Consider the following 8,109-nt stretch of genomic DNA (forward strand, 5'->3'; position numbering starts at 1 on the left):
TCAGACCTTGAAGATAAGTATATAATCTTGAAAATAAAGTTGACAATAAAGAAAAAAATGTTAAGAGGTCATGACCAGAATATTCAAGAAATCTGGGATAACTAAAAATCTAAGAATCGCCGGGTGTGGTGGTGCATGCCTGTAATCCCAGTTGCTCTAGAGGCTAAGGCAGGAGGATCACAAGTTCAAAGCCAGCCTCAGCCCCAGCAAGGCACTAAGTAACTCAGTGAGACCCTGCCTCTCTGTAAAATACAAAATGGGGCTGGGGATGTGGCTCAGTGGTCCAGTGCCCCTGAGTTCAATCCCTAGTACCAAAATAATTTTAAAAATTTTTAAAATCTAAGAATCGAGGCTGCCAAGAACTGCCCTTTCCCAAGATGGCATGAAGATAGGTTCGAGATGATGGATGCTGCAGCTGATCATGCAGTTGGGTTCCGTGCTGCTGACACGCTGCCCATTTTGGGGCTGCTTTAGTCAGCTCATGCAGAACACCAAAAGGGCCGAGGCATGCCCATGCAGCCGCTGAATGCGGTGGGGGGCAATACGGCCTGTCCTGAGAAGTGGGTTGCAGTGATGTGGGAAAGAAGTTGGGGCCCAGAAGTTGGGACTCTTGGACTGGGAGGAATTGGTGCCTTGAACTTGGGAGGGGTGCTATGGTCTGGGCATCTGGCCAGATCTGATGTGGTGGTTCTAGCCGTGAGAGGGGTCTTCATTTGAGGGAGCAGCGGGGCTTGGGGGGAACTCACGGGGTCTCAAGGCTCTTCCCGGTTTTATTCTGTCCTCATTGCTTCTCGGCTCGCAGGAAGCCCGATATCCCAATGCCATACCCTTACTTCGACATGGGGGCAGCCGTGCTGTGTGCTAGTTTCATGTCCTTCCAAGTGAAGCGGCGCTGGTTCGTGCTGCAGTCTGGCTGGGCACAATTCAGGAGCCACTTGTCAAAAGAAACTAACTTTATTTTTAGAACTACAAACGCCAAGCAAAACAGCTCCTCAGGAAAAACCCTCAGAGCCCAACTGCCACCACGGGCTTCCACAAGCCTCTCACTCACACCAGCCTCTCCACCTCCCACAATCCTCCTGCTCTTGAGGCCGATTGGCTGGGTTGTGTGGGCGGAGCCAAAGAAGTCCCCCAATGAGCAGCTCCGTGGAGGAGCCAATCAACTAGATGTTGCTGGGGCCGCTGTGAGCCAATCATCAGCTGGCAGTCTGAAGGGCAGGGAAACAGCCCAATGAACATCACCGCAGAGGAGCCAATCAGCTAGATGTTGCTGGGGCTGCTGTGAGCCAATCATCAGCCGGCAGCTGGAAGTTTGCTGGCAGCTGCAAGTTTGCTGGGGCCCCTTTGGCTGTGGCTCTCAACAGGTTCGCACTGGGGGCAGCACTGCACCTGGCTATTAGCACCTACGCCACCTACATTGGCTACGTCCACTATGGGGACTGGCTGAAGGTGAGCGTTTTGGCCCCAGAAGGGGGAGCTTCAGACCATCTCCCAGGGCACTTAGTGGGCTTGCGTGTTGTGCTCGTCAGATGTGAATCCTGGGAGGATGGAGTCCTTAGACTTGTGTAAAAGGGCAGAAACGGAAGATCCTTAAGCGAGCGCACACACACCTCCCCTTCAGTGTGTGGAAACTGAGGTCCAGAGATGGGAAAGACTTTTTACTGAGATCATATTACATCATTCTTTGGTAGGATCAGAACCCAGGTCACATATGCTAAGAATCCTCTAAACTATTAGTTTAGTAATCCCAGATTTATACATCAACAAGGACCTTGGTGAGTATCTGGTTCAACCATCTCATTTTATGAAATGTAATTAATCTTAGTGCAGCATTTAAACCTGTAAATGTCAGAACCTATGCCGAGCACTACAGGCTTAAAGGTAAGGTTGGAAAAGGACTGATTTCGCAGAAGGGACTGTCAGTCCAATAGGGGAGGCAGATATGTGCACAGTTACAGGAGAGTGAGTTCAGCCCTTCTTCCCTCCGTCTCTCCCTCTCTTCCTTTTTCTGACTCTGTTCTCTCCCTCTCTTCCTTTTTCTGACTCTGTTCTATATACTGTATAGAGGAAAGAACACCGGCAGAGTCTCCACACCTGCAGGATGGGGAAAGGGGCAATGTGTGGTGTCTGAGTTCTGTCACTTACTTTCAGTAAGACTGTGGACAATTTTCTGAACCCCTTTGGGCCTCAGTTTCCACTTCTGTAAAAAAGAAATATCTATCTCTGCTGTATCTTCCAACCACCCTTAGAAATAAGAGGGATTATCAGTTGGAATCAGATGTGTAGAGATGGGCAGTTCTATACTCTGGGCAGCCAGTAAAAATGTGGTGGCTGCAGTTCCTGACTGGAGTCTCCTTGCCCTGGCCTTAGGTTCTTATGTACTCACGTACAGTTGCCATTATCGGTGGCTTTCTGGTGCTAGCCAGCGGTGCTGGGGAGCTATACCGTCGGAAACCCCGCAGCCACTCTCTTCAGTCTACTGGCCAGGTGTTCCTGGGCATCTACCTCATCTGCGAGGTAGGTTGGGTTTCCAATATCTGGAGGTGCCTGACTGGGAATGAAATGTGAGCCCAGGCCTGACAGAACCCAGGAAGATAGTCAGAACAAGGGCTTGCTGATGGCCTGGCTGGCAGTGGTTGCCCTGGACAGCTTCTGGGCCTCACCAGCCCTCCAGGCACCTTAGAACTAGCTGAGAGCCCTTCTTCCAACATTAAACCCACCAGGTAGAGAAGTTGGATTGACCATTCAGTTCCAACCCTGAAAGACAGGAGAACAAGATAGGGTGGTTTCTCTTATGGGTTCAGCCTCTAGAGGACTGGGAAAGTGGACAGAGGAGAGGTTTGATGGGATTGAGCTAGGACTCTGCCACCTAGAGCTGATGGGGAGTACCTTGGGTACTCTCCTTGGTGCTAGGGGAGGCCAGTGTGGAAGAGTACATGAACAGGCCCCAGGTACTTGGCCTCATCTTAGTTGCCAGGTATCAAACCCTTGTGCAGGACTCCATGTGGGATTCCATAGTATATTCAGAGGTGGGACCTCCCCAGTGTGACTGTGGATATATACTTCCTTTCTTCAGTAGCCCCAGAGGCCAGGCACAGTGCTGCACACTTGTAGTCACAGTTTCTCAGGAGACTCACAGGAGAATTACAAGTTTGAGGCTAGCCTTAGCAACTTAGGGAGGCACTGTCTCAAAAAATTTAAAAGGGCTAGGGGTATAGCTCAGGGGCAGACTGTTTGCCTAGCATATTCCATTCCCAGCAGGGGGGGGGGAGCCCTTGGGGAAGAGGAAATACAGCTTAACCTGCTGGGGCCCTGTAGTTAGAGAAGGAAACAGGTCGTACTTTCAAAGAGTCCCCATTCTGAGAGAGGACTTAGTGGCCCATTTTTCAGGGCTGATGTGCAGGTGCCATCCCATGGGTGGCCTTCCCCAGATGGGCATCCCAGCCTGTTGGAGAGTCTTAGAGGATGGTGTGTCTCCAGGCCTACTCACTGCAACACAGCAAGGAAGACCGACTGGCATATCTGAACCATCTCCCAGGAGGGGAGCTGATGATCCAGCTGTTCTTCGTACTGTACGGCATCCTGGCCCTGGCCTTCTTGTCAGGTTACTATGTAACTCTGGCTGCTCAGATCCTGGCTGTCCTGCTGCCCCCAGTCATGCTGCTCATTGATGGCAACATTGCCTACTGGCACAACATGCGACATGTAAAATTCTGGAACCAGATGAAACTCCTCGGCGAGAGCGTGGGCATCTTCGGGGCTGCTGTCATTCTGGCCACTGATGGCTGAGTTTTACAGCAAGAGGCTGATATGGGCACAGGGAGCTACTGCTTCGCTGGCCCTGTTGCTGTTTATTTATGCTTCTTGGTCTGTTTGATTCTTTGGCTCCCTCTCATTTTTTTTTTTTTTTTTTTTTTGCATAGTTAAGAGACAGGTCTCTTTTTCTCGGTTCCTGGCTTGTCCTTGGGAAGGTGGGATCCCTGAACTTAATGCCTCATGATTTTTTGTTTGTTTGTTTTCCTGTTTGTTGAGAGGAGAGCTGAGGCCAGCTGCTTCCTGGGTCCCCAGGAAGGGGAGAATTCTTGAGAAGGGAGTGAGGCTGGGTGCAGCTGCTGAGAGTGAGTGACAGAGGAAGGAAGATGGAGACTGAGAAGTACATGAATGGGAAAATTTTCCTTTTGAACGTGGCAGATGCAGCTAAGCTCTGTGGTGCTTTTCAGACTGTGTTGATACATATGGCTCAGGCCCTAGAGGAGCAGAAGAGTTGGCAGTACAGAAGTCATACAGTTCTTAGGGCGTGCTGGGGGCAGAAACAGTACCAGCTCTCTGGGATATGCAGAGGTGGAGCAGGCAGCAGCCAGCTTCCCATCCCTGCTGTCTGTTTCCAGCTGTATGCTTGGCCTGGTGGGAGTAGAGTGTCCTCCCAAACACCAGACCACGCAGTCCTCCAAAAATAAACACTTTATATAGACCAAAAAAAAAAAAAAATCTAAGAATCATTGGCATACATAAAGGAATGTACAACCTTTTCAATGAAATGATACTAGAAAAGCTTCCAAACCTTAGATATAAGATGGAAATTCAAATATAGAATGGATTTAGAGCCTCCCCCCCCCCAAAAAAATATCAAAACAGCTTCTCTTCAAGGCACATTATAATTAAAATCCCTAATGTACAGAACAAGGACAGAATTCTAAAAGTCACAAAATAAAAATAAAAAGTCACATTTAGATATAAGTCAGTTAGAACTTGTACTGATTACTTAGCCCAACCCTAAAAGCCAGGAGAGCATGGAATAATACTTACCAAGCCCTGAAAGATAACTGGTTTTAATCAAGACTGCCATAGCCAGCAAAACTATCATTAAGATTTGAAGATGAGGGCTGGAGTTGTGGCTCAGTGGTAGAGCACTTGTCTAACGTATGGAAGGCACTGGGTTCGGTTCTCAGCACCACATAAAAAAATAAAATACATATATTGTGTCCATCTACAGCTAAAAATACTTTTAAAAAATAATTAAAGATGAAATAAAAACTTTGCATGATAAACAGAAAATAAAAGAATTCATGACTACTAAGCCAGCACTACAAAACATACCCCATAAGAGATTTCATGAAGAAGAAATGAAAAATAAATATCAGAGCTTGTAAATGAATAAATCTCACTAGAAAAAGTCAGTTAAAGAAGAATCAAATCTGGTTTAAACATCAGAAATAAATCAAAATAGCAGAAAATAAAAATCATCTGTCTATAACAACCCTGAATGTTAATGTTCTAAATTCTCCAATCAAAAGACATTGGTTGGCAGAATAAGGGTAAGACATCCAGAGGCTAAAGGCAAAATTATGGGATAAGATATACTAGGCAAATAGAGAACAAAAATAAGCAAGAGTAGCTACTCTCATTAATTAGCATCCCTAAAAAGATGTTTATTTTGCTAGTCTTTAACAGCAAAATACTTACCCCTCAAATAAGAACTTCACTGGGAATAGCAAATCTTGTAGCATAGGTATATCTTGATTTTTAAGGCAAAGTTTTCATGGGACTTTAATTTTCACTTGATTCCATTTGCCTATTTTGTTGTCAGTCTTTCATTTTGTAATATTATTTCTTTCAGAAAATGTTGCTACTAGGGAGCCAGTATTAACTAATATGTTCTTGTAAGAAACAGATTTGTTACTCAGATAAGCTGATTGTAAATTAGATTCAGTTTTTAATCTCCATGTAGATATGTTAAAGGTCATTTACATTATTTGTTTGTTTGGGGATGATATCAGGACATCATTTCCTCTTCTCTTTGCTAGAACCATTTTTATAAAAATAAGTGCATGCAGATATTTTATCACTTATAATCTATAATTTGTGTATTATCACTTAATGTTTATTCCAGAATAGATGTCATGGGTTATCAGTCATAAATTATCATGCTTTAGTTTTGTAGAGTTCTTTAGTTATCTTATGCATAATTTCAACATTATTTTAAGAAATCATATTCTTTTTATTATTTTTATTTTTGCGTTACAATTCTTAATACACCTTTATACCACAATTTGTCATATCTCTGATTGTATATAAGGTATGTTGATACCAAATTCATATTTTCATACACGTATTTTGTATAATGATGAGGTCTCCTTCCACCATCCATGCTATTCCCCTTCTCCCTCCCTTTCCCTCCCATCCCTATTCCCTATCTGAGGTAATCTTCCTCCCTTGCTCTCCCTCCCAAGCCCATTTTGAGTCATTTTGAGTCAGAGAAGACATTCAGCAAGAAATCATATTCTTATTTCCTAATTGTAGTTTCTCATTAGTAATAAAAGTTGATTGTTTTGACTAACTAGCCATAGTTTTTATAACAATCATTTAATGCATAATACCACCAACACTTGAATAAGGCTATTTTCAAACAGTGATATTTGAAAGCTTACAATGCTTTCCTCTGAAAAATACAATACTTACTCTTCTATCCTTTTTATTAACACTTTATTTTGAAGTAACTGTATATTCACATGCAGTGATAAGAAATAATGCAGAGAAGATATCATTCAATCAGATTTTCCTAGTGGTAACTTATTGTGTAACTACAATGAAATAATAGTAGGAATTTGATATTGATACAATCTACCAATCTTATTCCGTTTTCATCAGTTTTATATACATGTAAATGTGTGTTTGTGTTCAGTTCTTTGCAGTTTTATAATACCTATATGCTTTTTGACCATCGCCACAATAAAAATAACACACAGTTACATCACAAGGATCTCCTGTGCTATCCTTCTACAGAAACATCCACTTCCCACCCTCTAATCTCCCTAAACCCTGGCATCCCCATTTCTACAGTTTTTGTCATTTTAATAATGTTGTATAAATGGAATAATATTGTATGGAAAATTTTGAGATTGGTCCTCTTCACTCAACATAGGTCTATTAAATTGCTTTTACATCTTTCTCAAATTTTGGATATGCATGTGGGTCTATTTCTGAGTTTTCTATTCTGTTCCTTTGATCTATGTACCTTCACCAATACCACATTGCCTTTATAAATATGGCTATATAAAAAGCCTTATCAGGTAGAATCATTCCTTTTACTCCATTCCTCACATTCAAAGTTGTTTTCAAAAATTGTATTTGTGCTTTTTCATGTAAAATTTAGAATAAACTTGCCTATGCCACCAAAAAAGAAGAAGAAGAAGAAGAGTAACTATCTGATAAAGTAGACTTCAAGCCAAAATTAATCAGAAGAGACAAAGAATCTCACTTCATACTGGATAAGGGAATCATCCAACAACAAAATATAATGATTGCAAACATTTAAGCCACTAATATTGGTGCACATATGTACATAAAACAATTCTACTCAATATAGAGAATCAAATAGATCCCAGTACAATAATACTGGGTGATTTCAACATACCTCTCTCACTAATAGGTCATCCAGAAATAAACTAAGACTATTCAGAACTAAAAAAATATTATTAATCAAATGAACATAACAGGCATCTATAGAATATTTTATCCACCAAAAACTGAATTAACTCTTTTCAACTGTCCATGAAATATTCTCTAAAATAGACCATATTTTAGGAAACAAAGCAAATCTTAGCAAATTAAAAAAATAGAGATAATTTCTTGAATCCTGACAGATCATAATAGAATAAAATTAGAAATCAATCAACAAGATCAAAAACAAATCATTTTAACACCTGGAGATAAAGTAATAATTTTGAATGAGGAATAGGTCATAAAAGAAATCATGGAGCCAGATGCAGTGGCACACACCTGAGAAAGACTCTGCAATGAAAACTATAGAACACTGAAGAAAGAAATTGAATAAGACCTTCCATGTTCTTGGATAGGCAGAATTAATATTGTCAAAATGGCCAAACTACCAAAAGCAATATACATATTCAATGCAATCCCCATCAAAATACCAATGACATTCTTTACAAAACTAGGAAAAAACTGTCCGAAAATTTATTTGGAAGAATAAAAAACTCTGAATAGCTAAAGCAATCCTGACAAGAGTCATGCCCAAAGCATCACAATATTTGATTTCAACTTACACTACAGAGGTATAGTAACAAAAACAGCATGATACTTGCATCAAAA

General features: G+C 41.9%; 1 pseudogene; it reads left to right on the forward strand.

Moving 5' to 3' along the window:
* The first annotated feature begins 382 nt into the window (after positions 1 to 382).
* Positions 383 to 3,884, forward strand: LOC144375731 (transmembrane protein 101-like; annotated as a pseudogene).
* The last annotated feature ends 4,225 nt before the right edge of the window (positions 3,885 to 8,109 follow it).

Source organism: Ictidomys tridecemlineatus, chromosome 3, assembly GCF_052094955.1.
Source record: "Ictidomys tridecemlineatus isolate mIctTri1 chromosome 3, mIctTri1.hap1, whole genome shotgun sequence".
Lineage (NCBI taxonomy): Eukaryota > Metazoa > Chordata > Mammalia > Rodentia > Sciuridae > Ictidomys > Ictidomys tridecemlineatus.